Source organism: Mchenga conophoros, linkage group LG18, assembly GCF_057382185.1.
Source record: "Mchenga conophoros isolate Kocher_MC1m ecotype Shallow Benthic linkage group LG18, M_conophoros_male_GT1.1, whole genome shotgun sequence".
Taxonomy (NCBI): Eukaryota; Metazoa; Chordata; class Actinopteri; order Cichliformes; family Cichlidae; genus Mchenga; species Mchenga conophoros.
Genome location: NC_140543.1, coordinates 30,038,089 through 30,058,329, shown reverse-complemented (window position 1 = coordinate 30,058,329; position 20,241 = coordinate 30,038,089). Strand labels below are relative to the sequence as shown.

Genomic DNA, 20,241 nt, shown 5'->3' with positions numbered 1-20,241 from the left:
AAAAGAAAGGATGAAAGAGCAGTGGGAAGGAAGGATAGGAAGAAACAGGATGGTGAGATGTTGAGCTGAAATGCATATCCCAGCTGCTGGACTGAAATAAAAGCAGAAGAATTCTTATGAAAACATGACCGAGACAGGTAGATAGTGATAATACCTACGAAATCTGATCTTTATTCAAGAGCTTCCTAATCATCAATCCAGAAATTAGACCTCAAAGCCTCGCTGGAAACTTTTCTATTTGAAGGGAATGGGTTTAAAAGTCCCATTTCTCTCTGTATTCCCATCAACCAACATCAGGCACAGCTGTTAAAACACACAGCAAGACTCCTTCTCTGCATCCTCCTCTTCGCCTTTCTTCTGTTCTTTTTTTGGTGTCGCCTCCTTTTTTCGCGTGTGTTTATGTTCACCCTCATCTAAAACAGAGCAAATGTCATGTGTGTTGTTTCTTTTTGGGGCTGAGTTGCACAAAAGAAAAAAAAAATCCACGGTAGAGAAAAATAAACTGTAGACGAAAGAGCAATGAAGTTCTCAGAAAGGGATGATGGATGATGTTAGCGGGTGTCAAAACAGATTTTGTCTTGGTTCGGGGTGTTTTTGTTTTTTTTTTGGTCCATCTTTAGCTGTTAGCGGTCATCACTGTGGGATTCCTGCACCCCAATTCCCACAGACTGACTGTCAGTCAAGCAAAATTCTTCTACGTGGACTCTTTCTGTCTTTGATTTATTTGTTTTTTAAAACGTTGTATTTTTTTTGGTCCTTTCCATTCCTTTTTGGGTTCAGAAAGGATTCAGAAACACTCATCCTTCTCCTTGTCCTCACATAACAATCTGCCCTGCTCTTCACTCTTATCCCTCCCACCCACCACCACCACCACCACCACCACCTTCCATCTCTGCCTGTCACGGTCTAGTGGCAGGGTTAAGTTAAGTAAGAGTGTTCTAATAATTAGGACTGGGACTCGCCTGCCTGCTCTCCTGTGTGTGTGTGCATCTTCCTGTCAGTGCTTAGCCAGATGTTAAAAGGCTTGTCCCTCTCATGTTGCCTCCCTGTCAGTTGCCAATGTGTGCCACACACACACACACACACACACACACACACACACACACACACACACACACACACACAGGATCATGAGGGACTGTCCTACTTGCGGTAGCTTTGTTTACCCTCAAGTGTGAGCCCTTCTGCCCTTCTGGCAGCTCCCCCAGGGTGAGGAGTGTGTGCGTTTTTTCCCTGTCAATAACAGCCTTTATGCATCCAACTCATATTTTCCTCATATAGCAGCTATAACATGTGAGCACATAATTATTAAAGGCTTCTATTTGAAACAAAAAGCAAAAAGAAAGGAAATATTTTCATATTTCTTGTTGTAAGGAATATGAAAATATTTATTTACTATCGCTCTTTTATGCAAACTCCCCACCCCCTTTCTCTCTCTGGGTGGTAGCTGGAAGCAATTGTCTACTTATGTGTGTGTGTGTGTCAGTTGGTGTGACTCTTGCAGTCATTGTTGCGATGCTGCGCAGATCAAGGATTAGTTGCTTCCTGTCGAGCCTTTTGTCTGCCCAGCCACTCCATTTCAACATAGATCACTTTTGTGTGTGTGTGTGTTTGTGTGTGCATGAGCAGCAACTGAGCTGGTTTAAGACACATGAAGGAGCGAGGATGAGATGAGAGGAATCCCTCTGCAGCACTCTGCAAAATATTCTCCAGCCTCAAAAGTGATTTCATCTTGTCTCCCATAATAGGACACCTGCTAACACGGTGACATATAATAACCAGCTTGTTTCCACTGCTGCTTTATTTATCGAGAAAAACTAGAAGCATGTAATAAGGATAACACTCAAATGAAAGGATGTTACTTTGCAGGCAAGTGGTTGCTTTAAAATGAAAGTTTTACACACACACACACACATGCACTGGTTCCGGAATTCCACTTTGTTCCCTCGGTGACATCAGCTCAGCCAATAAAAACCCCCGTGTTAAAACTCCGCTGAGCCTCATACAACTGCAGCACACCTGGCAACACAACACACATTTCTTCTTCTTTTTTTTTAATATGGACACACAGTTGCACACAATCGGCCTCACACAAGACCCTGGCGTGCCATAGCCCCAAACTGACCTCTGCGGTGTGCTGGCTTTTAAATTTTGGTACATTCGCGGTGCTTCGTCTGAAGAAAGCATGTGACAGGACTCTAACAGCACACAAACCTGATTTATTGCTGTTAATGCTCGTCGGCACAACAAGACGCAAATTGTCATAAAAGCAGCTCAGATATGTTCTTTTTCTTAAAGCAAAGGTCAAGCAAAGCGTTCTGTAATTTGTGGTTTAACTTTCCCCTAAAGGAATCTAAGTTAATGCAAAAATGATTGCCGGGCTACTTTATGCACCTTTACGTTTTTTTCTTCAGAGGAGCTTCGGGATTCAGACACCTTTTAATGCAGACGTATTAAAACATTCCTTTTCCCCCTGTTTCCTCTCCTTTATCTTATCCTGCCACCTTCTTTGCCCTGTTCTCTCCCTCCGCTCTGTCCTCCCCCCTTACTCTCCTCTCCTCAGTAATCTAATCTGCAGCCAGTTTGTGGATGCAGTCTACTGTGACAGACCCCCCCAACCACCATCACCACCACACACACACACTCCCCTCCCACTTTTCTCACTTTCACACACACAAATAGCAGGCCCTTTTCCAAAAAAGGCCCACGTCTTGGCAATGCCCCCCTCCTCCACCACTCCCTCCTCACCCCCTCTCTGCCTTGGTCACACCCTCTTTAATATTGAATTATTCATCAAATCTGATTGGTTCCTGCTGATGGCGGCCATGATGCGAGCGAACGATTTGTGTGTGTGTCTGTGTGAGTAGGGGTGTTGTGGGTATGAGATCGTTAGCGCTTCTCAGTGCATTGCTGCTTCACAAAGCTGGACCGGCCCATTCTTCAGTACATGCACACGCATGTGCAATTTAATATATAATTATTTTTAATGCAACAGGAGCCACTAAATCATCCATTTGCACCTGTAGCTTTGTGGAAGTAAGGCCCAACTCTTTGAATGGGAAGTGTGTTTTTGCATAACTTTTCTTCAAGATGGAAGTTGATGGCAACTTGTGTTATTGCCACCAGCGCTTCCTCGCTGGTCTCCTCCATCTGAAAAGTTGCCCCCACTAACCCCTTATCACAAAAGCTTAACATCTGCTGCAGGAAAAGCCCCCAAAGTCACTTGTAAAGGTGAAACAAATCAATAATGCATGTTTTATATGCATGCCAGAGTATGTGTGGATGTGTGTCTGTGTGTGCACGCTCATATGATTTGCATACACCAGAATCTATACTATTCAATACTGGGAGTGCGCTCTGGCATGTGCAGAGATTTAAAGGTTCTATTCGCTCTTTAAGTCTGATGTCATTAAACGCTTCCAGGTTCAAACTCTCCTTCAGTTCTCAACCTCAAATGGACACTGCGGCATCACTGAGAGTTAAAAACTGTCTAAATTCTTTCATCTTTATTAAAATGACCAGTGTGGCTGCACTGCCGGGGGTAACAATAAAGTTTAACATCTAGAAGATTAGAAGTTAGCAAACAGTTAGCTTGCTTTCCATCTAAAGATGACATACCATGTTCTGACTGAGGGATTTCTGATGAACTGAAAGGTACAACTCTACTATCACTTCGGACATAAATGAAGACAGAAAACCAAACAGCAGCAACATTTGTAGGGTTTACTGAAGTTGGGCTAGCTGGTATATAACGGTGTGCTATGTGGTGGTTAGATACAGAGCTATGGTTAGGATACTATAAAGACATTAGCACACTGACACTGAAGGGTGAACGCTAACCTTTTTTCCCCTAAATAAAAGTTAACGTGACAGTCTCCGATTGGGTAGAGACAAACACAATCGCAGGGCAGCAAAAAGATGCTGTAAACGGACTAAACTCCAGAACTCTGCAATATACTTTTGCATGGTTTTGGAACCTGATCCCAGTTTTATGTACCCATTCAAATCTTTGTTAGCCTCAGAGTGATTCTTTTCTGACCTATTCAAATATTTTGTGTCTGAGCTTTAAAACATGCTGCAGATGAATGGTGATAATAAAACCGTGAGAGGCAGACAGTGACTATTTTTAGGGGTTTGTTCAAATTAAATAGAACAAGATACAAAGCATTAAAACACGTTAAAAAGACAACAGCCTTAATGAGTACAGTGTAGTTTGGACCCAGAAGCAGGTTTCATACATCATCACTTAACAGATAGAAGATAGAAGACTATGTCCCACCATCCAGTTAATAAGCACACTGCCTTAATTCATAATTTATAGTTAGTTAAACCAAGCAGCCTTTGAAAGTGCTCCAACTAAAAGGTCATCTGAAAGCACTGGTCTGAATGAATCATCCCATGCTCATGTAAAGATACTTCAGCAGCAAACATAATGGTGTGTGATCAGGTTTGTCCACAGCGCTGCCTGTACCTCCGCTATGCTTCTGTATGCCTGTGAAATTGCATTCATGCTGCAGACTTTGTTAAAGGCATAAACAGTCGATGATCACGGATTTGCCCGCACTTCAAAGAAAGATGTGGATAAAGAACGGATGTTTGCGCACATGTGTGTTTGCGATCCCAAGACACTTCACATTGACCTCGTGGTGCCTCTGCATATCTAGAAGGCATTAGAGGAGCCGAGCCCATGTGTCCACGAGTGTGTTCTTTAAGAGCTGTGCAGACTACGTAATAATCTTTGTCGGTGATCACAACACAATTTTGAACACAGTGAAATTGTGCTAAAAAACAAGAAAAAATACCATATGCACAGCCAAGTGCCCTCTTTAGGTTCTCTTCTTCAGCCTCCTTATTTACACCCCTTTCCTTTGCTTCCCCCCTGTCAGCGGGGGGTGTATGGAAACCCAGCCCACTGTTCAGCAGATGAATAATTTAGCGGTGTGTGTATCATCTGTTTACCGTGCTAATCCATCTGTCAGCAGGCACCTATCGATTCGCGCCTGCCTGGTAATTGTGCATCCGTGCCTCACACACACACACACAAACACACGCAGATGAGCATCCACAAGCCCACACATTTAGTATACACACACACACACACGCTCACACACCTATATGATGTGCAGGTTAGCTCATATTCAGTTCCTGGAGTTGTCAGCTGGTCCTCTAGACAGTTCATTTACACTGAGTCAAACTGAATTTAGGGTCAAGGTCAGAAAAAGTGTCCTAACATCGGATGCAACACATTGGAGAGTTTTTGTTTTAGAATATTTGAAAAGGGTTTTTTTTATGTTTCTTGAAGAACCCCCCCTAGAAACATCCATTAATATATAACATTCATGTTCTTGGATTTAATTACATTTTTGTTGGAGCTATAATGAACATATCTGTCCATCTGTTCATCCATTCTCCTCATGTGAGACTAGGTGTTGAGCAATCAACCTTGGCAAAGAGGTACATCTTAGCTGATTGTTCTTATATATATATATATATCACATATTATGATGTAGTTGTGTTGCCTGTTTATCACCTACAAATGTAATGCCTTCCAAAAGCATTCTATAATTTTAATTTCACGTTAGTAATATCGTCCCATAACATCTGAATTATATATGCTATATATTTACATCATTCTTGACACTAAACACCTAAAAATAATAACAATAAAATCACAGACCAAACAATACCATAGCATGGGAATCTATTAGTTTGCAGATGAAACACTTTCTTCAGTGCCAGTGACATAACCACAGTTTTAAAACTCCTCAAAGTACTCTTCCAGATTCTACTTAAAGTAATCAGTTGTTGATCAAAGGGATGACTTTGATCTGAAAAAAGAAAGAAAGTAAAATGTGTAAAATGTGTCAGTGAAAGTGGGAATTAGGTGAAATTGAGGAAGAAAGAATAACCTCCCTTTCTCATTTGATCGTTCTGAGAGAATTATAGCTCCTTCTTCCATCCTTAAATAATCTCCTTGCTGATTTAGGCAGGATTGTCTCTAGTCATCGCAGTTTCCCATCTTCACCTTCTTTCCTTTTTCAGACAGACTTTGTAGTTCAAGTTTACCAAAAGCTTTAATATTAAATACTCAGTGCTGGGGCATCTTAACTTGCTGCACAAGGAATAAATAGTTATATACAGTAAATGTAATACTTCATTAAGTGATTCTGAAATGTTAAAGGAGACAGACAGAAAGAAAGTGAGGAGGGAAAGAGAGAGGCATCGTACTACCAGAGAAAACGGCGCTATAATGAATCCATGGGTGACCACTGATGGTTGTAATTATCAAATGGCTGGTTTTAAAAGCTCATTGATTGATGTCATTAGCTCCATGAGTGATTACTAATTGCTGTTCTAGTATGTTAAGCACACGGGACGCATACACACGTAAGCGACATACACATGTGAAAACATTCATGAAACACACACACACACACACACACACACACACACACACACACACACACACACATTTCCATGCTTGAATCTATGTGTCAGATTTGATTATATAGGGGTTTTTTAGCGATTGAGGAACAGTAAAATGAAATAATATACAGTGTGAAACATGGCAGGACTATATGTGTTGCTTTTGTGTAAAAAGTCCACATTATATGATTTATTTAATGATTGTGGGTCCTTTGATCAGCTTTGTAATTACATTATTGTAAGTAGGAATATCCAGAAAATGAGGTGATTATCTACTTAACTAAGACTTTTTTTTCTTTTGCTGTGAGACTTAAGTCCCATTCACACCTGTTTACCCTCATTAATCGCCCTTTGTCAATTCATGTTTGTTTATCTCTACAAGAATTCTTGCATTCACTTTTAAAAGATTTTCCTTAATAACAGCAAATAAAACCACAAACTGTTATCTGCTCAGGAGACGCATAATCCAGGTCGACTTTAAGCTTTAAATATACTGAAGAAGAAATAAAACACATTCCCAAGGATGCCAAATTTTGCCTGTTTCTTAAAATTGCTGACATCTCCAAGTTGGGCAAAAACACTTTTCTTGAATCTGTGCCAACAAACTCTGAATGTATGGAAGCTTCTGAAAAGGTCCCTTTTGCATCACATTGACCGAACAGGTTAACCTTGATTTTTTTGTGAAGAGGTCAATTTCAACCTTAACGTTGACCATTTTTTAAAACCTAGCCAAGTTTGTTCCTGTGCCTAAACCTATCCAGTGAGCAAAATCTACTGAGTGAAAACCAAACCAAACAAAGGTGCACAGTGCAAAACACTCTGTGAACTGCTGTTAACTCTTTGACAAACTTGTGGTATAGTTCAACACCATGCTTATGCCTTTAAAGGAGGATGAGGTGCATAACCAACTGCATCTATGTGAAGCGTAATATGTGGTCCAACAAACGTGTCTGTCTGCATACATGTTTCTGTTCAGACAGCCCTTTGTACAGTAGAACTTTGCTCCTCACCACAGCTGGCTGATCGACCAACAACATCACAAGCCAAGAGTGGCCCACAAACCAGTTGTGCCACATTGTAGACCATCCAGTAACAGGGCTGTCTGCAGGCAGACTGGCCATCGCCAGACAGGAGCGGACAGCGAACGCACCGCCCGCATTGAACCATAAATTCCGCTGTATTTGATCCGTGGAATGTGAATGTGTTGAAAAATAGCAAGTAAATCAGGCATAACTTTACAGCATACCCCAGTGTAAAGCAGAATGACATTTTAGGCAATAGAATGTGGGAATACCATTAATATTTAAGGGGTGTCAACTCACGAGACCCAAAGGGATATTTCTGGAAATAAAGACAAGTGGTGACTAGCAAGGCATTACAGAAAGGCCTACAAGGTATTTTTTATATACAGCTGTCCCTGCTTAAATTCTAACTATTCAAAAGGCCCACTTTGATTCTAAATTACCATTACTGCTCGATGTGTTTATTTATGTCCTCGGGCGTCGCACTCGTTCCTCTTTGGTTTCTGCATGATTGTCTGTCCGGACCTGATTTACGACACTCGCCGGCGGTGTTGGTAGATCGTGTTCTGCTGTTCAAACCTGGCTTTCACCGCCCTTCTCTTGCACCATCTCTCTGTCTCACACACGCCCACATATGCAGTCCAAACATATACACACTGAGCAGGGTATGTAGCAGGGTTCATTTCGATGTGGAACGTCTAATATCACGTCCCGATGGCAAAAATGTTCGGAATTCTCCCCTCTTGGAGAAGCGCTTCATCCATGTGTGCAAGTGTTTTCTTCCATCTGGTTTTTTTCCTATATGTGTGTGTGTGTCTCCATCTGTGTGCGTGTGTGTGTGTGTGTGTCAAGGGGTGTTAGAAGCAGGCAGGGGCTTAGCAGAGCAAAAGAGAGCAAATCTGTCAGCTCTCCCTGGGCAGACAACCCTTCTGACCCTCATTCAAAGACATATTGATTCTCCTCTACACCCAACAGGGGAGCGCGTGTACACACACACACACACACACGCACACGCACACAAACACACACACGTGCACGCACAAGTGTGTTGCACAACCTCTTTTCTCCTTGCTTCATTCACAAGACTTTTTTCCTGCAACATTATTAACTAATCACATATGTGTGGAAAAAGTGGCAATGAAATGAAATCATTTGCGTCTACACACAGGGCGATTCATTCGAGAGAGATTCACATCTTCAAACACCGTCTGACCTAGTTTGTTGTTCTTTGGGGTTTTCATTTGTCTTGCTCTATTTCCTGTCTGTTACATACTTGGTTTGGTTTGTATAAGAAATATAAACCTAGCATGCCACAGAGACAAGCTTTTCTCTTATCTTAACACTGACACCGTATTAAACCTCGCTGTGCACTTGTTAGCTCTATCTTGTTTCTAAGAAACAAGCCTAATGACCTATGGGATGTCACCAGTCGGGGCTTTGCAGACTGTTAGGGACCCATTGTGTGCTTTCGTGTAATTGCCGGAGTGTTGTCACACAAAGCTCGGGTCAGAATTTAAAGACTAGTGGTGGGAAGATTGAAAATCAACCTCACAAATCATACTGAAGATGGTGTTAACTAAAGCTTTTTGCTGTGTGGTGCCAAACTTTGTGGAACGACTGCAGGGCCCATAAATGACAAGACAACAGTAACTGCGCTGGACTGTGTTTAGTCTGTGCGCCCTTCATGACACGATACCAGAGATGGAAAAAGTCAGAAAGAAGAAATTGTTTGTGTGTTTAAAAATATCTGCGCTAAAAATCTTTAAATATTTGCAACACGCATTCCTTTCAATATGAGACGCATGCTTAGCAGAAAATGCAAATTTACAAAGAAACCATTTGCAAGGAAGTGGTTGTGTTCTCTAACTGGAAATATGATCAAAACCCACTGTAACAGAAAGTAAGATAAAGGTATCTCCCTTTGGTTTTTGTATGAAGACATTAAGTAAACTTAACCTCTGCTGTGCATTAAAAACAATTTCATACAAAAACCCTGTTTGGCTTCACTGCTAATATAGCTTAGCATAAAGACTGTAAAAAGGAAAAAACTGTCCCCCAAAACTGATTAATAAGCATGAACGGTAAAGGTAAATATGAATATTCTTTTTCTTTTCTGACACTTTCACTGCTCCATGCTTTAGCTAGTTGTGAGAACTCAAAAGATTGAAGTTGTTGGCTGGAAAACCAAAACAATGAGCTGAAAGACGCTAAAGCACTTTGTTAATTTGAGAGGAACTCTTGTGGCCATCATGATAGTTCTCTCTAAGTGTGTCACTACAAGCCAGAATGTACACATTAAACCAGTAATTTGGCACCTCCCTCATATAAAACCCCTCAGCAGTGCAGCTTTAGATTTCTGCCAGGCTTGAATCTGTGCACGAAAAACAACACTGACTTTGCTTCAATGTCAGGAACGCTCGTTGCACATATCTGTGAGTATTGGCGCTCACTGTTAGGTCGCATGTCTTGCGACCCGGCCCGGCACCTCAGTGCAAGGTCTGTGGTAATGGCTGGTCACCGGGGGCGACCGGTCGCGGCCGTTTGTGTGGTGTTGGAAGGTAAAGACTTGACATGCTGGGTTTGCTGTCTGCAGCGTGGTTGTGCCGTGGTATAATGTCGACGGGCCACATGCTGACCCTACCACTACATACACTCACACACAGACACACACCCATAACACGGTCAGTGGTATAAGCTGAAAAGTGCCGGCTGCAGTAATGAAAGGCAGGTGCACCGGAGGCCAGCAGAGGAAGAGGAAGAGAAAATGAGAAAGGACAAAAAGAACATGTGAAAGTCAAAGCAGGTGAAGAAGAGTGACTGATTTGTGGACATTTGGGGACACACATTGTGTGTGTGTGGTGCGTGTGTGACAGAGATACAGGTGTTCTGTGTCTAATAGTAAGATGGATAGAAAACCAAAAAGCAGAACATGTTTCCTCTGTGTGTGTGCGTGTGTGTACATATGTTAATGCGCTGTAGCACCTGATGGCACTTTGGCCAACCCAGTCCTGTCATCACCGCATTCATAATTCACATCAATACACGCACCCACACACACACACGCGCGCACATCAATAAGTGGTCAGAATGCTAATTGTGACATTCGACCAGGGTTGACAAATTAACCACGGCCTCTTTAAATATTCAAATCCTCCTGAATTAAAGGTGCATGTCACCCAACTGACACTTTTAATTTATATAACCTAAAAGGAGAATGTGATGGCTGTGAAGGTCTTGGTTAAATGGTGTATAATCAGTGTGGGCCCACACACATTCTTACCAGGTTTGATATCACGGTCATGTTAACGTGCTTGATAAAGAATACTCAGCTGTTCCAAGCGAAATAACCCACCTATCATTTGTTTCATAACATATGTAGATATGTTGTTTCTTTTTGTTACGCTATTTCAAAATCATTCTTCCACAATTGCCTCCTAAGAAACAAATGACACAGTTTTCTTTGTCAACCACTAAAATGCTGAGGACTTTAGTTCTGCTTTGCTCACGCACTCTTACAATTTGTGGATGCCACGACTTCTGATTATGCGTCTCCCATAAATGGAGGAGTGCATATCTGAATTTGAAATCATAAAAAAACATCCTATACATCCCCTCGTCTTCATCTGTTTGTGTCTCCCGGTTCCTTTGTCACTGTCTCCTCTATTCCTCTCTCTCACACACACATACTTAACACACAGACACACACAGAGCGGGCCACAGATGGCATGGTGGTGTCAGGGCGAGAGGGGTTTGTTAGGATCAAAAAGCTCCAGTGTGTGGGCCCCCTCCACCCTTCACTTGCTTTCTTCTTCTCTTTCTCTTTCCGTTTGTCATTTTTATTCCTCCCCTTCCTCTGCTTTCAATCTCGCTTCCTCTCTCGCTCTCCCTCTCCACACCACCATGCCTTTCTTTCTCTTGCTCCGTCTCTCTTCATTTTTTCCCCTAATCTGTCCATCAGAAGTGTTGATAAATTATTCATGCCCCTGTCTGTCCCCGAAGCCTTGTCACCTCTCCTCCATTCGCCAGTTTCCCTGCTTCCTCTCTCCTCTGTCGCCTTCATCCCTTCCTCCTCCTCCTCCTCTTTGCTCTCATCTCCTCTTTCCTCTTCTCCACCTCCTCCTTTTCCTCTCCACTCTTGCAGAAAGCTCGACCACACACGATCTAGCATCTAAAGCCAAAGTGGTGCGAGTTAATAAAAAGATCCTGAATTGCTCCAGAAACTTGAAGTTTATCCTTCAACACTCATGGTTTGTGTCAAATCGATTGCTTACAACACGAAATATTGTTCTGATTATAGGAAAGGCATTTGGGAAAGATTGAATTTCCCTTTACTGTTTTCTTTAGCAAAATTAATTGAAGCGAGATGTACTATTTAACTGAACTTGGCGTTTACTGTCTCTTTTAGTGGATGGAACAGAAAAAAAACGTTTATATCACAATTTAAAAAAAAATACTTATATTTAACCCCCTGCTTCCCATATGTGACCAGATCGAGTTGAGAACCAAAGTAAGTAAAAGAATGACAGTAAAGCAAAAGAGGTCGAATGTGGGGAAATGTGCAATAGAAGAGGTAATCTTGTGGCTAATCCAACATGCTCTCCCCAAACAATTAAACACTTGTTTATGTCTGCTTATACTGTGGGGCACTTCCACACACATGAACACTCGAGTGCAGTTTTCAGAGAGATAAAGTTTGCTGCGGAAAGCTATTAATCATAGGAAATCCAGATGAATACAAAGTTAAGGTGTCTAGTGATTAGTGATAAATTGCCTTGTATTTCCCCATAGGTGGTGTCTGTTTGTGCGTGTGTGTGTGTAAGGATTGCATTTTAGATGTCTGTGTTTGTTGGCTGATGCGAGGGTGTAAAGCACTTGGGCTGAACCCTCGGGACATTAGAATGCGACTGCGTGCGGGCGTGTGTGCAGCCACGTGTGTGTTTGTGTGTGTCACATATGGCCTCTCCCTCAAAAGATGGGCCTGTCGCAACCACTCTCATCCCGTTTACCACCACGATTAATACATTTTAAAAAATGTCCCCTCCACTTTCCCTCCGCGCCATTCACATACACACACACAAACACACACACACAGACACACTGCTCGCTATTCAGCAGAGGTTACTGCAACATCAGCAGGACGCACAACACTGCCTTTAGAGGCTGATCAATCTGTACTGCTGCTCGCACTGATGAATTACAGAAGTCAAGAATGAAAGAGAGAGGGGGGGAGAAAAGGAGGCAGGGGAGACCGCGGAGGAGTGAGAGGGTGAGGATGAGGAGAAGATAAAAGAAGACAAAGATGTATGTCAGGGAAGACAGGGGCAGGTGGAGGAAACAGCGAGGAAAACATGAGCCATAGATGGTATGGCGACGATGGTATCGATGAAATAACATACGGGTGTATGGAGGGGAGGCTTAAAGTTCTTGAAGAAAAATCCAGGGAAGCAAACACCCCAGGAATAAAGAAGGAGTAGAAGAAATAAAGAAGATAGAAAAACAGAGCAGGCGCCCATCACATGGATCTCTCATTTACTCGTGGAGCGAGTCCGAGAACAGACAGACAGATGATATACAGAAGCCCGGCGCTTGAAATTCCTCCCTAGCTGTTACAGTTTGAGAGACAGGAGGAGTTTATGGCCGGGGCGATATGTTAGGCTTGAATAGACGTCTTTGTTTTATGGAATTGAGACTCTGTGACGTTGTGCTGTTTTAAAGAGTGACATAGGGTTTGGAGGTTGATAATATGTGCTGTGTTTACAGGTGAGCAGTACTTTGCTACAAAGGCTCATACGGTCATAGACACTAGTGGTGATCTCTGAAGAATCATTGTTCAGGTGTGCATTCGTCCTTACGTCCAGGCTGGACTGGTGCAATAAGTTATTATCAGGTTGTCCTAAAAGTTCCTTAAAAAGCAAGAGTGTTGACAGGGACTAGAAGGACAGAGCATATTTCTCCCATATTAGCTTCTCTTCATTGGCTCCCTGATAAATCCAGACTTCTCACACAAAAGGTCTTAAACAATCTGGCCCCATTCTATCTTAAAGAGCTCATAGTACCATATCCGATAGAGCACTTCGCTCTCAGACTGCAGCCTTACTTGTGGTTCCTACTTGTGGATATTTAAAAGTAGAATTGGAGGCAGAGCCTTCAGCTTTTAGGCCCCTCTTCTGTGAAACCAGCTCCCAGTTTGGATTCAGGAGACAGACACCCTTTCTACTTTTAAGATTAGATTTAAACTGTTCTTTTTAAAAAGCATATAGTTATTGATTGATGAATGGATTGATCAGGTGACCCTCGAGCCTCCATTAGTTATGCCGCAATAGTCCTAGGCTGCTGGGGACTTCCTCACTTGTTTAGTTTTTCCTTCCCACTGTCACCAAGTGCTTGTTCACAGAGGCTCATAGGGATGTTGGGGTTTTCTCTGTGTTACTGTAGGTCTTTACCTCATAATGTGAAGCACCTTTAGATGACTGTTGTTGTGATTTGGTGGTAGATAAATAAAATTACATTGAATCATATTGCTAGTTTCACATTATTTAGCCTACATCCGTTTCTCAGAAGACACTGTTAATTATTCCAGTTCATTCCCTCAAACAGCTAACCATATTCCAACTTGAGAAAAAAACGTTGCACCAGAGTTCTTCCCTCTATTCACTCATCTGTTTTCATTTTCTCCCAAACAAAAACATAAATAAACTTTACCCTCCATTATGTGAGACAACATGTGAAATATCTTCTTTTTTTCCCCACTTCCTCCCTCTCCCCCTATTCTTGCTGGTGATAAATCCATAGCTATCTATGACAGCTTTGTTGCTGCTGCGAGGCCCCTCCTGCCTTGTTTAGCTGTGATTCGAGCCGACAGCTTTAGGAGCGTGTCTTTATTTAAGAGCTGCTGTAATTACACAGGCTTTAGCATATGTAGACGGCCAGATATGATTCAAAGCGCCACGACAGGGGAGAGTGGAGCTCAACGGGTGAATGAGAAGAGAGATAAAGCACAATGGCAAGAAGACCAAGCGAGCAAGAGCGAGAGAGAGTGAGGAGATGGAGGGAACGAGGGGTGGAAAGAGACAGAGAGGGAGAGATATGGTGAGCAGGGCAGACTGATAGAGCAATTGAGAGACGAAGAGAGGGCAGTCGGGAGGAGGGGGGGCGAGGAAGAGATATGGTTTGGCAAATAAAAGAGCAGCGCGGTGCTGCTGCAAACTGTTCGCCTTATGATGCCTCATTAGGGCTTAGGGCTGCAGATAGTGCCTGTTAGAGAGATCTATGGCCTCAGCGCTGAGAGAGAGGCAGAAGGGGAGAAAGAGAGAGGAGCAGATCATGACAGAGGGAGAGAGAGATGCGGTAAAACAAGAAAAAAACAGAAGAGAGAGAAAGGCAAAGATTAAAGGTGCTATGTGCGTCATTTAGCTTTAACACAGGTCATGAAGTTACATATAAATATCGCATAAATATAATGCCAGTCCACTGTTGGGTCACAGAGGGCATTTTTCTGTTGGAATCTCCTTGATTTTGGAGTCCAATGGATTATCTTCTTACTGTAATGATGGCATGTGTAATATATCTGCATGTACCTGAACTCTTTAACATGTGGGCCAATCTGAACTTAACGGTTGTGCAAAAATTGTATCTGCGGCAGAATTTTCTTTGACTCGCCACTAAATATTTTTTGTTTTGTACTCATTGGCAGTGCAGTCCTTGCCACAGATAGTCAGCTGTTTGCAGTTTAAAAATATAATATAGCTCTTATTTACATCATATGTACATCATATATTTATAATAACCACGATATTTAGAATTTGTTAAAAATGCTCTTATGATGATATAATAATGAATTCCTCAGTTGTTTTCTTTCATCTCTTTTGTGGTGTTTACAGACTCTCTCAGGACCTTCATGCATATTTAGTTTAATGAATTTCCCAGGAAAGAAAACACTTTTGAAACAAAGCATTGTTGCTATTTTATAGACACTGATAATCTAATTTTGTGACAGCTCAATCTTTAAACAATCCTGTCTTTATTTTCAACTTTTTGCTCCCAGTGCTTCAAATGAACAGAGATGAGGGTTAAATTGATTGACATGATTTTATTTTGAACCAAGAAAAGGAAACAGGAAAGGAAGGAGGACATGTGGGACATGCAAAATGGATTTTTGCAAATGCTATAAAGTATTTATGCTTTTGACAGTGCAATTAATACAGTATACAGAATAGGATGGTACAAAAGTTAACAAATTTAAAATCTTGCGCAGTTTTTCTGGTAGTGTGCTCTGCGATTTTATCCCTACTGAGGGTCTGCGATTGGTTCAGCTGCAATGTCTGAGCCAATGCTGGTCTGAAAACAGTCTAATTTAACATGAGATAAGCAGGAGAGAAAACAAGCAATTGTTCTAAATGAGGGACAAAAGTCGGTGAAAGGCGCTGCGTGTAAACAATCAGACACTGTCCGGGCCACAAAGGGAAAAGACCAATGGCTGCTAAAATAAATGTCTTCTTTAGCATGTGTCAGAAAGATAGAGGACTGTATATCACTGGACTACACAAGCACTAATTAGGGACCGGTCTTTAAAAAGGATAGAGTGAGGCAAAGAAAGATAGAGGAAGAGAGAGAGAAAGACAGGAGGAAGACTGAAGGAGGACCGTTAATCCACCACCCGCTTCTACAGCAGGGAGCGTGTTAGATGTTCCACCATGGGAGACGGCCATAAATTAACGGCACAGCCTTTAACGCTGCACAAGCTCACAATGCGATACAGATGCAGCGTTACATTGTACATGATACCAGCTGACACAAGTGTCACCACTCAGTGATGAATTACTTTCATCAGAGAGACTACACAAATCAGCTGCCAACTGCTCCCTCTCTCTCACACACACACACAAACACACACACACACAAACTGTGAGGGGAAGCATAATCAGGGGCATTTTGCTACAGTTATCCAAAGTAGTAAATCAGAAGCTGTTCTTTCCATCATGAAAGGCCGTTCCTTATCTGCTAGCTACAGGTGTGTGCATGTTTGTATATGGACTGATGGTTATCTTTATCTTGTAGCCACAGAGGGGTCTTTTGTGGTCTGCTGCTGATTAGCTGTCTGCACACATACCTAACCATAAATCTAGCCAGCCTCTACATTAACCAATATTGGTGCTAATGAGGCATAAGGAAAGGGAAAGTGCACGCAGCGTGATCATATTTGTTTGTGTGTGTGTGTTTTAATAATTGCTTTGTAATTTCCATGGGGATCTTGTCCTGGTTTCCTGTGAAATTTATTTGGTAGATTCATAAGAGCTGGATACCTAGTGCCTCAGTGGGCCTCAGAGACTACTTTGTCCCACATACGGTGCAGCCGTGCTTGCGTTAAGACCAGACAGATGTGAACATATGCATTACCCACTGCCCTCAGCCCTACTTAGGACCTTCCCCTTTCCTAATCATAGCACGCTTGCAGAAACAACAATGTACAGTTCACTCGTACGCCTCCCACCGCCTCTCCATGGCTCAGACACGCATGTCCTTCATCCTAACCACCGCTATTTCCCTAACTGCTGCTCGCCTCGCCCCAAAGGACTCCTTCTACTTGCTGATCATAGGCATGATGGCCTGCATGCAGGACGCTCTGCAGGGTGCTCTAGAAGATGTAAGACGCAAGGTGACAATTGAGCAGACCCCTGCATTCGACCACCTGTTCCCCCAAGAGATGAAAACCAGCTTGAACTCAGTGGAAGCAGCTGGAATTTTGAGGGAAACATCAGCTGAATGAAATGGTAAATGGACTGGTTCTTGTATAGCGTTTTTCTACTCTACCTGAGGACTCCAAGTGCCACGTTTACATATTCACACCCATTCTTACGAGCACTTTTTTCTATGCGTATCTGCTTTCTAACATTAACACAGAACACATTGGGGTTCATATACCAAGGATATTTGGCGTGCAGACTGGAGCAACACCACCAACCTACATTAGCAGATGACCTGCTCTACCTGCTGAACTACTACTTGTGCTCAAAATGTGATGTGGACGAACATTTGTCACTGAAAACATCTACAGGTTTTTCAGCAGGGAGAGTGAACAGGTGGAAAAAAAATCCACCTTTTAAGTTTCATTATTATCATCTAGCAACAGGTCCACTTGGACAAACAAGTTGAATTAATTAGTCAGGCAGAGTTGCAATAAAGGCTTCTAGTGCTGAACACTTCAAACGGTTAAAAAGTGACCACAGTCCATTCACACTAATAGCGGTTTAAATGGGTGCAAAATGTTTGGTCTTCCTCAAATTGTTCTTCCTAATTGGACCTATTGACTATTTGTGCAATCACAGTACATCACTATGCACGTACAGTAGATTAGAGAGTGGAACAGCAGCCGTTGCCTCTCCTACATCTTTTTTCTGTGTTTCTGCCTCTCCTTTTGTCCCCTTCTCAGGGTGTAATTTGCAATTAAATTGAAAGATGCTTTAGCGGAGCGCCCGTTGAAGAATTAGCAGTGTTGACAAAGAGGTTTGCAATACGTAATGATGGCAACAATACAAAGAAATGATTAAGGTATAACGCAATCATTTATGCTGCCTTTGTTTTCTCTTTGCATATCTCCTTTTGCTTTCTGTATACCAGCAGGTAAACAGCCTCATAGCTTGTAGCGGTTATGTGATTCAGTAGCGTGGCGCGTTTCCGAATGGTAATTTGCAGAAATGAAAACTTAATCAAGCGTGCTGCAGAAGTGGTCCTGAATAATTTAACAGCAAGGGGAAGGATAGGTACGAGGAGGAGGAGGGTGTCAGGAGATGAAGGGAAGGATGAGAACAGTTTCTTCCCTGTGTGCACCACTCTGAGTTTACTTTTCTGTTCACCGGTTCTGTTTTTTTGGTAAATGCTTGTTCACGTAAGGCTTGTTGTGGCTTACATTTCTTTTTCATTTTCCCCGTCAAGTTTTTACCATCTTTCATGCTTTTGTTCCTTTCTCGTTTGGTGATTCCTGTTGTTTCTTTGCTCCCTCTGCTCTGCTACTATCATTTGCGTCTTCCGCTCTTCACCTTTTTTCAACAGTCTTTCATCTTTTTTCCATTTCTTGCACACGTCACAGCCGTTCATGATGCACTCGTTTTGGACAGTGTATATGCAAAAAAAAACAAATCTTAATTTGGAAGAGTTTATCTTTGTCAGATTCTTTCTGAGAGGGTAATTAATTATAAACTTTTAATATCTTCCTTCTCACACTCTATCCTTGATTAATTTCTCATCCTGGGAAAGAAAGAGTTTCATTAATACAAAAGCCATTAGTCTTCCTGCAGAAGGGAAGCCCATATTTGGTTGTTACAGATGAATCCCTCAACCCCTTAAATGATTAGAGAGGTACAGGATAAACATTTTTCTTCTTTGCGACTAGACTGGGGAAACGCTGCAGATAAGTGCCAGTAATGGCCTACTTCTGCCATGCTTTCCCCCCCTCTTTTTTCTTTTAATAAAATCAACCATGTCACATCATAAAGACACCATCCACTGAAAAATGATTTATTCGACTCTCTTTGCAGTGGCAAAGCGTTGACTGCAAAGACAGTCAACGCTTTGCCACTCGGGCTGCTGATTGAGCTGATAGAATCGGATATTTTTGCAGCTTACCGCAGTTCTAAGTGTAGTGTTTTTGTGGTGACAGCATCGACATTTTAGACATGACTGGTTTAGTAGAGCCAGAGAGAAGCAACTGTTAGACGGTGTGGCACAGCAACTAAGAAAGCGCTGTAGCCCGAGCCAGAAAAAAACATAAAACTTTGAATGATCACGATAAAAATGCACTTCTCCATTCAGAAGAAGGGTTGCAGTCAGAGAAAGAGCGCGACTAACATCAAGGACAAACGCAGATGTTCTGTGTAGCTTTTCTTCATCGGAGACATCCATTATACGCGCACAGCAACGCTGTAATTAGCCTTATTGCCTAAAGGGGGCGGCAAAAGTTCCACACTAAATATTTTTTTACCCGATAATTGTACTTTTTTGTTATTGGAGCAAAGAATGTCTAATTTGTTTTTAAGCCTAGATGGAATTTTTAAGGACTTCAGATAAATAATAATTGATTGAGTTTTTTTCAATGCAGAGCTTCTTCATAATTGTTTCTCAGTATTTGGAGCAATCTGCTGCTAAACATGCAGACGGTACTTGTCTCGTTACTTTTCCCTGCCACTCTCTTTGTCTGGCCAAACTATATACTTGTGCAGATTGGAGTGAGAATGAACTGCAACCCCAGATTCTAGTTTGTGAAAGCTCTGCGTTCCTCTTCTCTAATGGAAATTAAGGGCTGTGTGTGTGTGTGTGTGTGTGTGTGTGTGTGTGTGTGTGTGTGTGTGTGTGACAGAGAGAGAGAGAGAGAGAGAGAGAGAGAGAGACTTGCCGTGCTTTTGTGACACGGCCTCGCAGGACTCCGATTTTATTAAGTACCCTTTAGAGAAGAAGTGAGAAACAAAACAAGGAGAAAGTCTTTCTCTGTCTCCCTCTCTCTCTTTCTGCCTCTCTCCCTCTCGCATACACAAACACACGCACCAAGACCAGACTCAGAATTTTATTAAGTACCCTTTAGAAAGAGTGAGAGTGAGACAAGAGGGGAAAAGTCACCGGCAGCATGGTAATCAGGCCTGCTAACCGAGACACCGCGAAAAGAGTGGAGTTTGTTAAAGAAGAAAAGACAGAGAGAGGGGGAGAGGGGGGAGGATGGGGGAGGTTTTCAGAAAACTTTTTTGTAAAAGCATTGAAGGAAAAAAAAGGAGGGAAGTAAACTTTACATGCAAATAGAAAAGAG

General features: G+C 42.2%; 1 protein-coding gene across 3 annotated transcripts in view; it reads left to right on the top strand.

Moving 5' to 3' along the window:
• Window positions 1-20,241, top strand: part of rnf220a (ring finger protein 220a) — a 162,170-nt gene that overhangs the window by 18,234 nt on the left and 123,695 nt on the right. The window lies entirely within an intron of this gene.